At 42.7% G+C, this 16659-nt stretch overlaps 1 protein-coding gene across 1 annotated transcript in view; it reads right to left on the bottom strand.

The window, feature by feature from the left end:
• LOC129515149 (basic proline-rich protein-like) overlaps positions 1–16659 on the bottom strand; it is a 38075-nt gene that overhangs the window by 19302 nt on the left and 2114 nt on the right. The gene's annotated exons all lie outside the window — the stretch shown is intronic.

Consider the following 16659-nt stretch of genomic DNA (forward strand, 5'->3'; position numbering starts at 1 on the left):
TTTTTTTGTTTTTTCGCGAGTGCGATTTTGAGTGCGAGTGTGAGTGTGAGTGCACGTGTGAGTGTGAGTGCGAGCAAGTGTGCAAGTTCGACTTTGAGTGCGAGTGCGTGAGTTCGAGCGTGAGTGCGAGTGTGAGTGCGAGTGCGAGTGTGAGTGCTAGTGTGATCGTGAGTGCGAGTGTGTGTGTGAGTGCAGGTGTGTGAGTGCGAGTGTGAAATCGAGTGTGAGTGCGAGTGCAATTTTTTTTATTTTTTTATTTTTTTTGTTTTTTTTGTTTTTTTTTTATTTTTGTTTTTTTGCGAATGCGATTTTGAGTGTGAGTGCGAGTTCGAGTGCGAGTGTGAGTGCGAGTGCGAGTGTGAGTGCGAGTGCCTGTGCGAGTGGGATTTTGAGTGCGAGAGCGAGCGTGAGTGCGAGTGCGTGCGCAGGTGTGAGTGCGAGTGCAATTTTTTTTATTTTTTTATTTTTTTATTTTTTTTTGTTTTTTTTTGTTTTTTTGTTTTTTTTTTGTTTTTTTGCGAGTGCGATTTTGAGTGCGAGTTCGAGTGCGAGTGTGAGTGCGAGTGTGAGTGTTAGTGCGAGTGTGAGTGCGAGTGCGAGCAAGAGTGCAAGTTTGATTTTGAGTGCGAGTGCGTGTGATCGAGTGTGAGTGCGAGTGTGAGTGCGAGTGCGAGTGTGAGCGAGAGTGCGAGTGTGAGTGTGAATGCAGGTGTGAGTGTGAGTGCGAGTGTGAGTGCGAGTGCAATTTTTTTTAATTTTATATTTTTTTTTGTTTTTTTTTGTTTTTTTTGTTTTTTGTTTTTTGTTTGTTTTTTTGCGAGTGCGATTTTGAGTGCGAGTTCGAGTGCGAGTGTGAGTGTGAGTGCGAATGCCTCTGCGAGTGTGAGGGTGAGTGCGATTGCGAGCGTGAGTGCGAGGGTACGTGTGAGTGCGAGCGCAATTTTTTTATTTTTTTATTTTTTTGTTTTTTTTCGTTTTCTGTATTTTTTTGTTTTTTTTTGTTTTTTTTTTGTTTTTTTGCGAGTGCGAATTTGAGTGCGAGTGCGAGTTCGAGTGCGAGTGTGAGTGCGAGTGCGAGTAGGAGTGTGAGTGCGAGTGCCTGTGCGAGTGTGAGGGTGAGTGCGAGTGCGAACGTGAGTGCTAGTGCGAGTGTGAATGCGAGTGCGAGTGTGAGTGCGAGTTCGAATGTGAGGGCAAGTGGGGGTTTGAGTGCGAGTGAGAGTGCGAGTGTGAGTGCGAGTGCGAGTGTGAGTACGAGTGTGAGTGCGAGTGCAATTTTTTTAATTTTTTATTTTTTTTTGTTTTTTTTTGTTTTTTGTTTTTTTTGTTTTTTTTTTTGTTTTTTTGCGAGTGCGATTTTGAGTGTGAGTGCGAGTTCGAGTGCGAGTGGGAGTGCGAGTGCGAGTGTGAGTGTGAGTGCGAGTGCCTGTGCGAGTGTGAGGGTGAGTGCGAGCCTGAGTGCGAGTGTAGGTGTGAGTGCCAGTGCAATTTGTTTCATTTTTTTATTTTTTTTGTTTTTTTTTGTGTTTTTTTTTGTATTTTGTTTTTTTTGTTTTTTGTTTTTTTTGTTTTTTTTTTTGTTTTTTTGCAAGTGCGATTTTGAGTGCGAGTTCGAGTGCGAGTGCGAGTGTGAGTGTGAGTGCGAATGCCTGTGCCAATGGGATGTTGAGTGCGAGTGCGAGCATGAGTGCGAGTGTACGTGTGAGTGCGAGAGCAATTTTTTTTTATTTTTTATTATTATTTTTTTTTTGCGAGTGCGAATTTAAGTGCGAGTTTCGAGTGCGAGTGTGAGTGCGAGTGCGATTGTGAGTGTGAGTGCGAGTGCCTGTGCGAGTGTGAGGGTGAGTGCGAGTGCGAGAGTGAGTGCGAGGGTAGGTGTCAGTGCGAGCGCAATTTTTTTTATTTTTTCATTTTTTTGTTTTTTTGGGTTTTTTTTGTTTTTTGATTTTTTTGTTTTTTTTTGTTTTTTTGCGAGTGCGAATTTGAGTGCGAGTGCGAGTTCGAGTGCGAGTGTGAGTGCGAGTGCGAGTGTGAGTGTGAGTGCGAGTGCCTGTGCGAGTTTGAGGGTGAGAGCGAGTGCGAGCGTGAGTGCGAGTGCGAGTGTGAATGCGAGTGTGAGTGCGAGTTCGAGTGTGAGGGCAAGTGGGAGTTTGAGTGCGAGTGAGAATGCGAGTGTGAATGCGAGTGCGAGTGTGAGTTCGAGTGCAATTTTTTTAATTTTTTATTTTTTTTGTTTTTTTTTGTTTTTTTTTGTTTTTTGTTTTTTTTTGTATTTTTTTGTTTTTTTGCGAGTGCGATTTTGAGTGTGAGTGCGAGTTCGAGCGCGAGTGTGAGTGCGAGTGCGAGTGTGAGTGTGAGTGCGAGTGCCTGTGCGAGTGTGAGGGTGAGTGCGAGCATGAGTGCGAGTGTACGTGTGAGTGCGAGAGCAATTTTTTTTTTGTTTTTTTTTTGTTTTTTTGCGAGTGCGATTTTGAGTGCGAGTGCGAGTTCGTGTGCGAGTGTGAATGCGAGTGCGAGTGTGAGTGTGAGTGCGAGTGCCTGTGCGAGAGTGAGGGTGAGTGCGAGTGCGAACGTGAGTGCGAGTGTAGGTGTGAGTGCGAGTGCAATTTTCTTATTTTTTTATTTTTTTTGTTTTTTTTGTTTTTTGTTTTTTTGTTTTTTTTGTTTTTTTTTGTTTTTTGGCGAGTGCGAATTTGAGTGCGAGTGCGAGATCGAATGCGAGTGTGAGTGCGAGTGTGAGTGTGAGTGTGATTGCGAGTGCCTGTGCGAGTGTGAGGGTGAGTGCGAGCGCGAGCGTGAGTGCGAGTGCGAGTGTGAATGCGAGTGTGAGTGTGAGTGCGAGTTCGAGTGTGAGGGCAAGTGGGAGTTTGAGTGCGAGTGAGAGTGCGAGTGTGAGTATGAATGCTAGTGCGAGTGTGAGTGCGAGTGCGAGCAAGAGTGCAAGTTTGAGTTTGAGTGCGAGTGCGTGAGTTCGATTGTGCGTGCGAGTGTGAGTGCGAGTGTGAGTGCGAGTGTGAGCGTGAGTCGAGTGTGTGTGTGAGTGCAGGTGTGAGTGTGAGTGCGATTGTGAGTGCGAGTGTGAGTGCGAGTGCAATTTTTTTATTTTTTTATTTTTTGTTTTTTTGGTTTTTTTTGTTTTTTGTTTTTCTTGTTTTTTCTTTTTTTGTTTTTTTTGCGAGTGCGATTTTGAGTGCTAGTGCGAGTTCGACTGCGAGTATGAGTGCGAGTGCAATTTTTTTATTTTTTTGGTATTTTTTGGGTTTTTTTTTTGTTTTTTTGTTTATTTGCGAATGCGATTTAGAGTGCGAGTTCGAGTGCGAGTGTGAGTGCGAGTGTGTTAGTGCGAGTGTGAGTGCGAGTGCGAGCAAGAGTGCAAGTTTGATTTTGAGTGCGAGTGCGTGTGATCGAGTGTGAGTGCGAGTGTGAGTGCGAGTGCGAGTGTGAGTGTGAGTGTGAGCGTGTGTGAGAGTGTGAGTGCAGGTGTGAGTGCGAGTGCGAGTGCGAGTGCGAGTGCAATTTTTTTAAATTTTTTTTTGTTTTTTTTGCTTTTTTTTTGTTTTTGTTTTTTTGCGAGTGCGATTTTGAGTGCGAGTTCGAGTGCGAGTGCGAGTGCGAGTGTGAGTGAGTGCGAATGCCTGTGCGAGTGTGAGGGTTAGTGCGAGTGGGAGCGTGAGTGCGAGTGTAGGTGTGAGTGCGAGTGCAATTTTTTTTATTTTTTTATTTTTGTTTTTTTTTGTTTTGTTTTGTTTTTTGTTTTTTTTTTTGTTTTTTCGCGAGTGCGATTTTGAGTGCGAGTGTGAGTTCGAGTGCGAGTGTGAGTGCGAGTGTGAGTGTGAGTGCACGTGTGAGTGTGAGTGCGAGCAAGTGTGCAAGTTCGACTTTGAGTGCGAGTGCGTGAGTTCGAGCGTGAGTGCGAGTGTGAGTGCGAGTGCGAGTGTGAGTGCTAGTGTGATCGTGAGTGCGAGTGTGTGTGTGAGTGCAGGTGTGTGAGTGCGAGTGTGAAATCGAGTGTGAGTGCGAGTGCAATTTTTTTTTATTTTTTTATTTTTTTTGTTTTTTTTGTTTTTTTTTTATTTTTGTTTTTTTGCGAGTGCGATTTTGAGTGTGAGTGCGAGTTCGAGTGCGAGTGTGAGTGCGAGTGCGAGTGTGAGTGCGAGTGCCTGTGCGAGTGGGATTTTGAGTGCGAGAGCGAGCGTGAGTGCGAGTGCGTGCGCAGGTGTGAGTGCGAGTGCAATTTTTTTTATTTTTTTATTTTTTTTGTTTTTTTTTGTGTTTGTTTTTCTGTTTTTTTTGTTTTTTTGTTTTTTTTTGTTTTTTTGCGAGTGCGAATTTGAGTGCGAGTGCGAGATCGAGTGCGAGTTGAGTGCGAGTGCTAGTGTGAGTGTGAGTGCGAGTGCCTGGGTGTGTGTGAGGTAGTGCGAGTGCGAGCGTGAGTGCGAGTGCGAGTGTGAGTTCGAGTATGAGGGCATGTGGGAGTTTGAGTGCGATTGCGAGTGCCTGAGTATGAATGCTAGTGCGAGTGTTAGTGCGAGTGTGAGTGCGAGTGCGAGCAAGAGTGCAAGTTTGAGTTTGAGTGCCAGTGCGTGAGTTCGATTGTGAGTACGACTGCGAGTGCGAGTGTGAGTGCGAGTGTGAGCGTGAGTGCGAGTGGTGTGTGTGAGTCCAGGTGTGAGTGTGAGTGCGTTTTTGAGTGCGAGTGTGAGTGCGAGTGCAATTTTTTTATTTTTTTTTGTTTTTTTTTGTTTTTTTTGTTTTTTCTTTTTTTTGTTTTTTTTTTGCGAGTCCGATTTTGAGTGCGAGTGCGAGTTCAACTGCGAGTGTGAGTGTGAGTACTATTTTTTTATTTTTTATTTTTTTGGTATTTTTTGGGGTTTTTTTTGTTTTTTTTTGTTTATTTGCGAGTGCGATTTTGAGTGCGAGTTCGAGTGCGAGTGTGAGTGCGAGTGTGAGTGTTAGTGCGAGTGTGAGTGCGAGTGCGAGCAAGAGTGCAAGTTTGATTTTGAGTGCGAGTGCGTGTGATCGAGTGTGAGTGCGAGTGTGAGTGCGAGTGCGAGTGTGAGTGTGAGCGAGAGTGCGAGTGTGAGTGTGAATGCAGGTGTGAGTGCTAGTGCGAGGGTGAGTGCGAGTGCAATTTTTTTTAATTTTTTATTTTTTTTGTTTTTTTTGTTTTTTTTGTTTTTTGTTTTTCTTGTTTTTTTGCGAGTGCGATTTTGAGTGCGAGTTCGAGTGCGAGTGTGAGTGTGAGTGCGAATGCCTGTGCGAGTGTGAGGGTGAGTGCGATTGCGAGCGTGAGTGCGAGGGTACGTGTGAGTGCGAGCGCAATTTTTTTATTTTTTTGTTTTTTTGTTTTTTTTTCGTTTTTTGTTTTTTTTTGTTTTTTTTTGTTTTTTTGCGAGTGCGAATTTGAGTGCGAGTGCGAGTTCGAGTGCGATTGTGAGTGCGAGTGCGAGTAGGAGTGTGAGTGCGAGTGCCTGTGCGAGTGTGAGGGTGAGTGCGAGTGCGAGCGTGAGTGCTAGTGCGAGTGTGAATGCGAGTGCGAGTGTGAGTGCGAGTTTGAGTGTGAGGGCAAGTGGGGGTTTGAGTGCGAGTTCGAGTGCGAGTGTGAGTGCGAGTGCGAGTGTGAGTACGAGTGTGAGTGCGAGTGCAAATTTTTAATTATTTATTTTTTTTGTTTTTTATTTTTGTTTTTTTTTTGTTTTTTTGCGAGTGCGATTTTGAGTGCGAGTTCGAGTGCGAGTGTGAGTGCGAGTGCGAGTGTGAGTGTGAGTGCGACTGCCTGTGCGAGTGTGAGGGTGAGCGCGAGCGTGAGCGTGAGTGCGAGTGTGTGTGTGAGTGCAGCTGTGAGTGTGTGCAAGTGTGAAATCGAGTGTGATTGCGAGTGCAATTTTTTTATTTTTTTGTTTTTTTTTGTTTTTTTTTGTTTATTTGCGAGTGCGATTTTGAGTGCTAGTTCGAGTGCGAGTGCGAGTGTGAGTGTTAGTGCGATTGTGAGTGCGATTGCGAGCAAGAGTGCAAGTTTGATTTTAAGTGCGAGTGCGTGTCATCGAGTGGGAGTGCGAGTGTGAGTGTGAGCGTGAGTGCGAGTGCGAGTGTGAGTGTGAGTGCAGGTGTGAGTGCGAGTGCGAGTGCGAGTGTGAGTGCGAGTGTGAGTGCGAGTGTGAGTGCAATTTTTTTAATTTTTTATTTTTTTTGGTTATTTTTTTTTGCGAGTGCGATTTTGAGTGCGAGTGCGAGATCGAGTGCGAATGTGAGTGCGAGTGCGAGTGTGAGTGTGAGTGCGAGTGCCTGTGTGTGTGTGAGGGTGAGTGCGAGTGCGAGCGTGAGTGCGAGTGCTAGTGTGATTGCGAGTGCGAGTGTGAGTGCGAGATCGAGTGTGGGGGCAAGTGGGAGTTTGAGTTCGATTGCGAGTGCGAGAGTGAGTATGAATGCTAGTGCGAGTGTGAGTGCGAGTGCGAGTGTGAGTGCGTGCAGGAGTGCAAGTTTGAGTTTGAGTGCGTGTGCATGATTTCGAGTGTGAGTGCGAGCGTGAGTGTGAGTTCGAGTGCCTGTGTGTGTGTGAGGGTGAGTGCGAGTGCGAGTGCGAGTGTTAATGCGAGTGCGAGTGTGAGTGCGAGTTCGAGTGTGAGGGCAAGTGGGAGTTTGAGTGCGAGTGAGAGTGCGAGTGTGAGTGTGAGTGCGAGTGTGAGTGCAATTTTTTTAATTTTTTATTTTTATTGTTTTTTTTTGTTTTTTATATTTTTTGTTTTTTTTCGTTTTTTTTTTGCGAGTGCGATTTTGAGTGCGAGTGCGAGTTCGAGAGCGAGTGTGAGTGCGAGTGTGAGTGTGAGTGCGAGTGTGAGTGCGAGTTCGAGTGTGAGGGCAAGTGGGAGTTTGAGTGCGATTGCGAGTGCGAGAGTGAGTATGAATGCTAGTGCGAGTGTGAGTGCTAGTGCGAGTGTGAGCAAGAGTGCAAGTTTGAGTTTGAGTGCGTGTGCGTGAGTTCGAGTGTGAGTGCAAGTGTGAATGTGAGTGCGAGTTCCTGTGTTTGTGAGGGTGAGTTCGAGTGCGAGTGTGAGTGCGAGTGTGAGTGTGAGTGCGAGTGTGAGTGCGAGTTCGAGTGTGAGGGCAAGTGGGAGTTTGAGTGCGATTGCGAGTGCGAGAGTGAGTATGAATGCTAGTGCGAGTGTGAGTGCGAGTGCGAGTGTGAGTGCGAGCAAGAGTGCAAGTTTGAGTTTGAGTGCGAGTGCGGGAGTTCGAGTGTAAGTGCGAGTGTGAGTGCGACTGTGAGTGCGAGCGTGAGTGCGAGTGTGTGTGTGAGTGCAGGTGTGAGTGTGAGTGCGAATGTGAGTGCGAGTGTGAGTGCGAGTGCAATTTTTTTATTTTTTTATTTTTTTTTGTTTTTTTGTTTTTTGTTTTTTTTTTTGTTTTTTTTGTGAGTCCGATTATGAGTGCGAGTGCGAGTTCGAGTACGAGTGTGAGTCCGAGTGCGAGTGCGAGGCAGAGTGCAAGTTTGATTTTGAGTGCGAGTGCGTGTCATCGAGTGTGAGTGCGAGTGCAATTTTTTTTAATTTTTTATTTTTCTTTGTTTTTTTTGTTTTTTGTTTTTCTTGTATTTTTGCGAGTGCGATTTTGAGTGCGAGTTCGAGTGCGAGTGTGAGTTCGAGTGCGAGTGTGAGTGTGAGTGCGAGTGCCTGTGCGAGTGTGAGGGTGAGAGCTAGAGCGAGCGTGAGTGCGAGGGCGAGTGTAGGTGTGAGTGTGAGTGCAATTTTTTTTATTATTTTGTTTGTTTTGTTTTTTTTGTTTTTTGTGTTTTTTTGTGTTTTGTGTTTTCTTTTTTGTTTTTTTTTGCGAGTGCGAATTTGAGTGCGAGTGCGAGTTCGAGTTCGTTGTGAATGCGAATGCGAGTGTGATTGCGAGTGCCTGTGCGAGTGTGAAGGTGAGTGCGTGTGCGAGAGTGAGTGTGAGTGCGAGTGTGAATGCGAGTGCGAGTGTGAGTGCGAGTTCGAGTGTGAGGGCAAGTGGGAGTTTGAGTGCGAGTGAGAGTGCGAGTGTGAATGTGAGTTCGAATGCGAGTGTGAGTGCGAGTGTGAGTGCGGGTGCAATTTTTTTTAATTTTTTATTTTTTTTGTTTTTTTGTTTTTTTGTTTTTTTTTGTTTTTTTGTTTTTTTTCGAGAGCGATTTTGTGTGCGAGTGCGAGTTCGAGTGCGAGTGTGAGTGCGTGTGCGAGTGTGATTGTGAGTGCGAGTGCCTGTGCGAGTGTGAGTGTGAGTGCGTGTGCGAGCGTGAGTGCGAGTGTAGGTGTGAGTGCGAGTGCAATTTTTTTTATATTTTTATTTTTTTGTATTTTTTGTTTTTTTTTCGTTTTTGTTTTTTTGTGTTTATTTTTCTTTTTTTTGCGAGTGCGATTTTGAGTGCGAGGGCGAGTTCGAGTGCGAGTGTGAGTGCGAGTGTGAGTGTTAGTGCGAGCAAGAGTGCAAGTATGAGTTTGAGTGCGAGTGTGTGTGTGAGTGCAGGTGTGAGTGTGAGTGCGAGTGTGAATGCGAGTGTGAGTGTGAGTGCGAGTGTTAGTGTGAGTGCGAGCAAGAGTGCAAGTTTGAGTTTGAGTGCGAGTGCGTGAGTTCGAGTGTGAGTGCGAGTGTGAGTGCGAGTGCGAGTGTGAGTGCGAGTGTGAGCGTGAGTGCGAGTGTGTGTGTGAGTGCAGGTGTTAGTGTGAGTGCGAGTGTGAATGCGAGTGTGAATGCGAGTGCAATTTTTTTTATTTTTTTATTTTTTTTGTTTTTTTAGGTATTTTGGTTTTTTTTGCTTTTTTGTTTTTTTTTTGCGAGTGCGATTTTGAGTGCGAGTGCGAGTTCGAGTGCGAGTGTGAGTGCGAGTGCGAGTGTGAGTGTGAGTGCGAGTGCCTGTGTGAGTGGGATGTTGAGTGCGATTGCGAGCGTGAGTGCGAGCGCGAGTGCAGGTGTGAGTGCGAGTGCAATTTTTTTTATTTTTTATTTTTTTGTTTTTTTTTGTTGTTTTTTTTGTTTTTTTGTGAGTCCGAATTTGAGTGTGATTGCGAGATTGAGTGCGAGTGTGAGTGCGAGTGCGAGTGTGAGTGTGAGTGCGAGTGCCTGTGTGTGTGTGAGGGTGAGTGCGAGTGCTAGCGTGAGTGCGAGCGCAAGGGTGAATCCGAGTGTGAGTGCGAGTGTGAGTGTGAGTGCGAGCAATAGTGCAAGTCTGTGTTTGAGTGCGAGTGCATGAGTTCGAGTGTGAGTGCGAGTGTGAGTTCGAGTGCGAGTGTGATGGCGAGTGTGAGCGTGAGTGCGAGTGTGTGTGTGAATATAGGTGTGAGTGTGAATGCGAGTGCGAGTGTGAGTGTGAGTGCCTGTGTGAGTGGGATGTTGAGTGCGAGTGCGAGCGTGAGTGCGAGGGAGAGTGCAGGTGTGAGTGCGAGTGCAATTTTTTTTATTTTTTTATTTTTTTGTTTTTTTTTGTTTTTTTTGTTTTTTTTTTGTTTTTTTTTTGTTTTTTTCTTGTTTTTTTGCGAGTCCGAATTTGAGTGCGAGTGCGAGTTCGAGTGCGAGTGCGAGTTCGAATGCGAGTGTGAGTGCGAGTGCGAGTGTGAGTGCGAGTGCCTGTGCGAGTGTGAGGGTGAGTGGGAGTGCGAGCGTGAGTGCGAGTGTAGGTGTGAGTGCGAGTGCAATTTTTTTTATTTTTTTATTTATTTATTTTTTTGTTTTTTGTTTTTTTGGGTTTTTTTGGTTTTTTTTGTTTTTTTGCTAGTCCGAATTTGAGTGCGATTGCGAGATCGAGTGTGAGAGTGAGTGCGAGTGCGAGTGTGAGTGTGAGTGCGAGTGCCTGTGTGTGTGTGAGGGTGAGTGCGAGTGCGAGCGTGAGTGCGAGCGCGAGGGTGAATGCGAGTGCGAGTGTGAGTGCGAGTTCGAGTGTGAGGGCAAGTGGGAGTTTGAGTGCGATTGCGAGTGCGAGAGTGAGTATGAATGCTAGTTCGAGTGTGAGTGCGAGTGTGAGTGCGAGTGTGAGTGCGAGTGCGAGCAAGAGTGCAAGTTTGAGTTTGAGTGTGAGTGTGTGAGTTCGATTGTGAGTGCGAGTGTGAGTGCGAGTGTGAGTGCGAGTGCGAGTGTGAGTGCGAGTGTGAGCGTGAGTGCGAGTGTGTGTGTGAGTGCAGGTGTGAGTGTGCGTGCGAGTGTGAATGCGAGTGTGAGTGCGAGTGCAATTTTTTTTATTTTTTTATTTTTTTGTTTTTTTAGGTATTTTGGTTTTTTTTGCTTTTTTGTTTTTTTGCGAGTGCGATTTTGAGTGCGAGTGCGAGTTCGAGTGCGAGTGTGAGTGCGAGTGCGAGTGTGAGTGTGAGTGCGAGTGCCTGTGCGAGTGGGATGTTGAGTGCGATTGCGAGCGTGAGTGCGAGCGCGAGTGCAGGTGTGAGTGCGAGTGCAATATTTTTTATTTTTTATTTATTTATTTTTTTTTGTTTTTTTTGTTTTTTTTTTTAGTTTTTTGTTTTTTTGCGAGTCCGAATTTGAGTGCGATGGCGAGATCGAGTGCGAGTGTGAGTGCGAGTTCGAGTGTGAGTGTGAGTGCGAGTGCCTGTGTGTGTGTGAGGGTGAGTGCGAGTTCGAGCGTGAGTGCGAGCGCGAGGGTGAATGCGAGTGCGAGTGTGAGGGCAAGTGGGAGTTTGAGTGCGATTGCGAGTGCGAGAGTGAGTATGAATGCTAGTGCGAGTGTGAGTGCGAGTGTGAGTGCGAGTGCGAGCAACACTGCAAGTTTGAGTTTGAGTGCGAGTGCTTGATTTCGATTGTGAGTGCGAGTGTGATTGCGAGTTTGAGTGCAAGTGTGAGCGTGAGTGCGAGTGTGTGTGTGAATGCATGTGAGTGTGAGTGCGATTGTGAGTGCGAGTGTGAGTGCGAGTGCAATTTTTTTATTTTTTTATTTTTTTTGTATTTTTTGAGGTTTATTATGTTTTTTTTTGTTTATTTGCGAGTGCGATTTTGAGTGCGAGTTCGAGTGTGAGTCCGAGTGTGAGTGTTAGTGCGAGTGTGAGTGCAAGTGCGAGCAAGAGTGCAAGTTTGATTTTGAGTGCGAGTGCGTGTGATCGAGTGCGAGTGTTAGTGCGAGTGTGAGCGTGAGTGCGAGTGTGTGTGTGAGTGCCGGTGTGAGTGTGAGTGCGAGTGTGAGTGCGAGTGTGAGTGCGAGTGCAATTTTTTTTAATTTTTTATTTTTCTTTGTTTTTTTTTTGTTTTTTGCTTTTCTTGTTTTTTTGCGAGTGCGATTTTGAGTGCGAGTGCGAGTTCGAGTGCGAGTGTGAGTGCGAGTGCGAGTGTGAGTGTGAGTGCGAGTGCCTGTGCGAGTGTGAGGGTGAGTGCTAGAGCGAGCGTGAGTGCGAGGGCGAGTGTAGGTGTGAGTGTGAGTGCAATTTTTTTAATATTTTTTTTGTTTGTTTTGTTTTTTTTGTTTTTTGTGTTTTTTTGGGTTTTTTGTTTTTTTTTGTTATTTTGCGAGTGCGAATTTGAGTGCGAGTGCGAGTTCGAATTCGTTGTGAATGCGAAGGCGAGTGTGAGTGCGAGTGCCTGTGCGAGTGTGAAGGTGAGTGCGTGTGCGAGCTTGAGTGTGAGTGCGAGTGTGAATGCGAGTGCGAGTGTGAGTGCGAGTTCGAGTGTGAGGGCAAGTGGGAGTTTGAGTGCGAGTGAGAGTGCGAGTGTGAATGTGAGTTCGAATGCGAGTGTGAGTGCGAGTGTGAGTGCGGGTGCAATTTTTTTTAATTTTTTATTTTTTTTGTTTTTTTTGTTTTTTTGGGTTTTTTTTGTTTTTTTTTTGTTTTTTTTTCGAGAGCGATTTTGTGTGCGAGTGCGAGTTCGAGTGCGAGTGTGAGTGCGTGTGCGAGTGTGAGTGTGAGTGCGAGTGCCTGTGTGAGTGTGAGTGTGAGTGCGTGTGCGAGCGTGAGTGCGAGTGTAGGTGTGAGTGCGAGTGCAATTTTTTTATATTTTTATTTTTTTGTATTTTTTGTTTTTTTTTGGTTTTTGTTTTTTTGTGTTTATTTTTCTTTTTTTTTGCGAGTGCGATTTTGAGTGCGAGGGCGAGTTCGAGTGCGAGTGTGAGTGCGAGTGTGAGTGTTAGTGCGAGCAAGAGTGCAAGTATGAGTTTGAGTGCGAGTGTGAGTGTGAGTGCGAGTGCCTGTGTGAGTGGGATGTTGAGTGCGATTGCGAGCGTGAGTGAGAGCGCGAGTGCAGGTGTGAGTGCGAGTGCAATTTTTTTTATTTTTTATTTTTTTTGTTTTTTTTTGTTGTTGTTTTTGTTTTTTTGCGAGTCCGAATTTGAGTGCGATTGCGAGATCGAGTGCGAGTGTGAGTGCGAGTGCGAGTGTGAGTGTGAGTGCGAGTGCCTGTGTGTGTGTGAGGGTGAGTGCGAGTGCGAGCGTGAGTGCGAGCGCGAGGGTGAATGCGAGTGTGAGTGTGAGTGCGAGTGTGAGTGTGAGTGCGAGCAATAGTGCAAGTCTGTGTTTGAGTGCGAGTGCATGAGTTCGAGTGTGAGTGCGAGTGTGAGTTCGAGTGCGAGTGTGAGTGCGAGTGTGAGCGTGAGTGCAAGTGTGTGTGTGAATGCAGGTGTGAGTGTGAATGCGAGTGCGAGTGTGAGTGTGAGTGCCTGTGCGAGTGGGATGTTGAGTGCGAGTGCGAGCGTGAGTGCGAGGGCGAGTGCAGGTGTGAGTGCGAGTGCAATTTTTTTATTTTTTTGTTTTTTTTTGTTTTTTTTTGTTTTTTTGTCTTTTTTGTTTTTTTTTGTTTTTTTTTTGTTTTTTTGCGAGTCCGAATTTGAGTGCGAGTGCGAGTTCCAGTGCGAGTGCGAGTTCGAGTGCGAGTGTGAGTGCGAGTGCGAGTGTGAGTGCGAGTGCCTGTGCGAGTGTGAGGGTGAGTGCGAGTGCAAGCGTGAGTGCGAGTGTAGGTGTGAGTGCGAGTGCAATTTTCTTATTTTTTTATTTTTTTTGTTTTTTGTTTTTTTGTTTTTTTTGTTTTTTTTTTGTTTTTTGGCGAGTGCGAATTTGAGTGCGAGTGCGAGATCGAGTGCGAGTTGAGTGCGAGTGCGAGTGTGAGTGTGAGTGCGAGTGCCTGGGTGTGTGTGAGTGTGAGTGCGAGTGCGAGTGTGAGTGCGAGTGCGAGTGTGAATGCGAGTGGGAGTGTGAGTGCGAGTTCGAGTGTGAGGGCAAGTGGGAGTTTGAGTGCGATTGCGAGTGCGAGAGTGAGTATGAATGCTAGTGCGAGTGTGAGTGCGAGTGCGAGTGTGAGTGCGAGTGCGAGCAAGAGTGCAAGTTTGAGTTTGAGTGCGAGTGCGTGAGTTCGAGTGTGAGTGCGAGTGTGAGTGCGAGAGCGAGTGCGAGTGTGAGCGTGAGTGCGAGTGTGTGTGTGAGTGGAGGTGTGAGTGCGAGTGCGAGTGTGACTGCGAGTGCGAGTGCAATTTTTTTATTTTTTTTGTTTTTTTGGGGGTTTTTTGGTTTTTGTTTTTTTTTGTTTATTCTTTTTTTTGTTTTTTTTGCGAGTGGGATTTTGAGTGTGAGTGCGAGTTCGAAGCGAGTGTGAGTGCTAGTGCAATTTTTTTATTTTTTTATTTTTTATGTTTTTTTGTTTTTTGCGGGTTTTTTTTTGCGACTGCGATTTTGAGTGCGAGTGCGAGTTCGTGTGCGAGTGTGAGTGCGAGTGTGAGCGTTAGTGCAAGTGTGAGTGCGAGTGTGAGTGCGAGTGTGAGCGTGAGTGCGAGTGTGTGTGTGAGTGCAGGTGTGAGTGCGAGTGTGTGACTGCGAGTGCAATTTTTTTATATTTTTATTTTTTTTGTTTTTTGGGTTTTTTTTATTTTGTTTGTTTTGTTTATTCTTTTTTTGTTTTTTTTGCGATTGCGATTTTGAGTGTGAGTGCGAGTTCGAAGCTAGTGTGAGTGCGATTGCAATTTTTTATTTTTTTATTTTTTATGTTTTTTTGTTTTTTGGGGGTTTTTTGGTTTTTTTTGTTTTTTTGCGAGTGCGATTTTGAGTGCGAGTGCGAGTTCGTGTGCGAGTGTGAGTGCGAGTGTGAGTGTTAGTGCAAGTGTGAGTGCGAGTGTGAGTGCGAGTGCGAGCGCAATTTTTTTTATTTTTTTATTTTTTTTCTTTTTTTGTTTTTTTTTTGTTTTTTGTTTTTTATGTTTGTTCTTTTTTTTGTTTTTTTGCGAGTGCGATTTTGAGTGCGAGTGCGAGTGCGAGTGTGAGTGCCTGTGTGAGTGTTAGTGCAAGTGTGAGTGCGACTGCGAGCAAGAGTGCAAGTTTGATTTTGAGTGCGAATGCGTGTGATCGAGTGTGAGTGCGAGTGTGAGTGCGAGTGTGAGTGTGAGCGTGAGTGCGAGTGTGAGTGTGAGTGCAGGTGTGAGTGCGAGTGCGAGTGTGAGTGCGAGTGCAATTTTTTTAATTTTTTATTTTTTTTGTTTTTTTTTGTTTTTTTTTGTTTTTGTTTTTTTTTGTTTTTTTTTTTGTTTTTTTGCGAGTGCGATTTTGAGTGCGAGTTCGAGTGCGAGTGCGAGTGCGAGTGTGAGTGCGAGTGCCTGTGCGAGTTTTAGGGTGAGTGCGAGTGCGAGTGTGAGTGCGAGTGCGAGTGTGAATGCGAGTGTGAGTGTGAGAGCGAGTTCGAGTGTGAGGGCAAGTGGGAGTTTCAGTGCGAGTGAGAGTGCGAGTGTGAGTGTGAGTTCGAGTGCGAGTGTGAGTGCGAGTGTGAGTGCGGGTGCAATTTTTTTTAATTTTTTATTTTTTTTGTTTTTTTTGTTCTTTTGTTTTTTGTTTTTTTTTGTTTTTTTTTTGTTTTTTTGCGAGAGCGATTTTCTGTGCGAGTGCGAGTTCGAGTGCGAGTGTGAGTGCGAGTGCGAGTGTGAGTGTGAGTGCGAGTGCCTGTGCGAGTGTGAGGGTGAGTGGGAGCGTGAGTGCGAGTGAAGGTGTGAGTGCGAGTGCAATTTTTTTTTATTTTTTTATTTTTTTGATCTTTTTGGGTTTTTTTTGTTTTTTGTTTTTTTTTGTTTTTTGTTTTTTTTTTGTTTTTTTGTTTTTTTATATCTCTATATCTATCCATATATTATAATATATCTATATCTCTATATTCTATCTCTATATATCTCTATATCTTTTAACTCTATATCTATATATTTCTATATCTAACCATCTATACTCTAAACTATCTATATATCTATATATCATCTTACCTAAATAAATTATATTTCTATATATCTATCTATTATATTTATCTTTATATATATAATCTATATATCTATTTATATATATATCTATCTATATATCCATATATATTTCTCTTACTATCACTATTCTATATATCGTTCTCTATCTCTTTATTAGCTATATTCAATCTTATCTATATATCTATATCTATCTATATATATATTCTCTTAATCTTACTCTTTTTCTTTTATATCGATATTTCTTGCTATATAACATCTATTCTATCTTACTCTATTTATATATCTATCTATTTATATATATAATATATCTATCTATATCTATCTATATCTTAATCTATATATCTATCTATTAACTATTTCAATATTATCTACTATATCTTATCTATCTCATATATATATATCTATCCTTATATTATATCTATTATCTCTATATCCATCTCTATCTACTATCCAAAAAAAACCAAAAAAACAAAAAATATAAAAAAATTTTAAAAAATTAAAAATAAAAAAAAAATAAACAACAAAAAAAATAAAAAAAATCTCTATCTCAAAATTATATCTATCCTCTCACTCTTCTATATCTATCTCTATCCCCAAAAAAAACAAAAAAACAAAAACATAAAAAAATAAAAAATCTTTTAAAAAAAAATCTCATATCTCAAAATCTATCTCTATCTCTAACTATATCTCTATATCTATCTCTATATCTATAACTATCCCTATATTCTATCTCTATATCTATCTCTATATCTATCTCTATATCTCTATCTATCTTATATATATATATATCTTATATATTATCTCTATATCTATTCTCTATCCCAAAAAAACAAAAAACAAAAAAAATAAAAAAATTTAAAAAAATAAAAAAAAAAAAAAAATCAAAAAAATCTCTATCTCAAAATATATCTCTATCTCTAACTCCACTCTATATCTATCTCTATCCCAAAAAAAAACAAAAAAACAAAAAAATACAAAACTTTTTAAAACAAATAACAAAAAATAAACAAATCTCCATCTCAAAATCTATCTCTAACTATATCTCTATATCTATCTCTATATCTATAACTATCTCTATATCTATCTCTCCCTCTATCCTAAATCAAAACCTATCTCTATCCATACACTCTATATCTATCTCTATCTCTACATCTATATCTAAATCTCTATCTATATCTATAACAATATCTATCCTTATATCTATCTCTATCTCTATATCTATCTCTATCCCAAAAAAAACAAAAAACAAAAAAATAAAAAAATAAAAAAAATAAAAAAAAAAAATAAAAAAAAAATAAAAAAATTCTATCTCAAAATCTATCTCTAACTCTATCTCTATATCTATCTCTATCTCTATATCTATCATCTATATCTCTATCCTTATCATCTATATCTATCTCTACTTATATCTATCTCTATCCCAAAAAAAACAAAAATAAAAAAACAAAAATAAAAAATAAAAAATAAAAATAAAAATAAAAAAA

This window comes from Nyctereutes procyonoides, unplaced genomic scaffold (genome assembly GCF_905146905.1).
Source record: "Nyctereutes procyonoides isolate TBG_1078 unplaced genomic scaffold, NYPRO_anot_genome, whole genome shotgun sequence".
In the NCBI taxonomy this organism is placed as follows: Eukaryota; Metazoa; Chordata; class Mammalia; order Carnivora; family Canidae; genus Nyctereutes; species Nyctereutes procyonoides.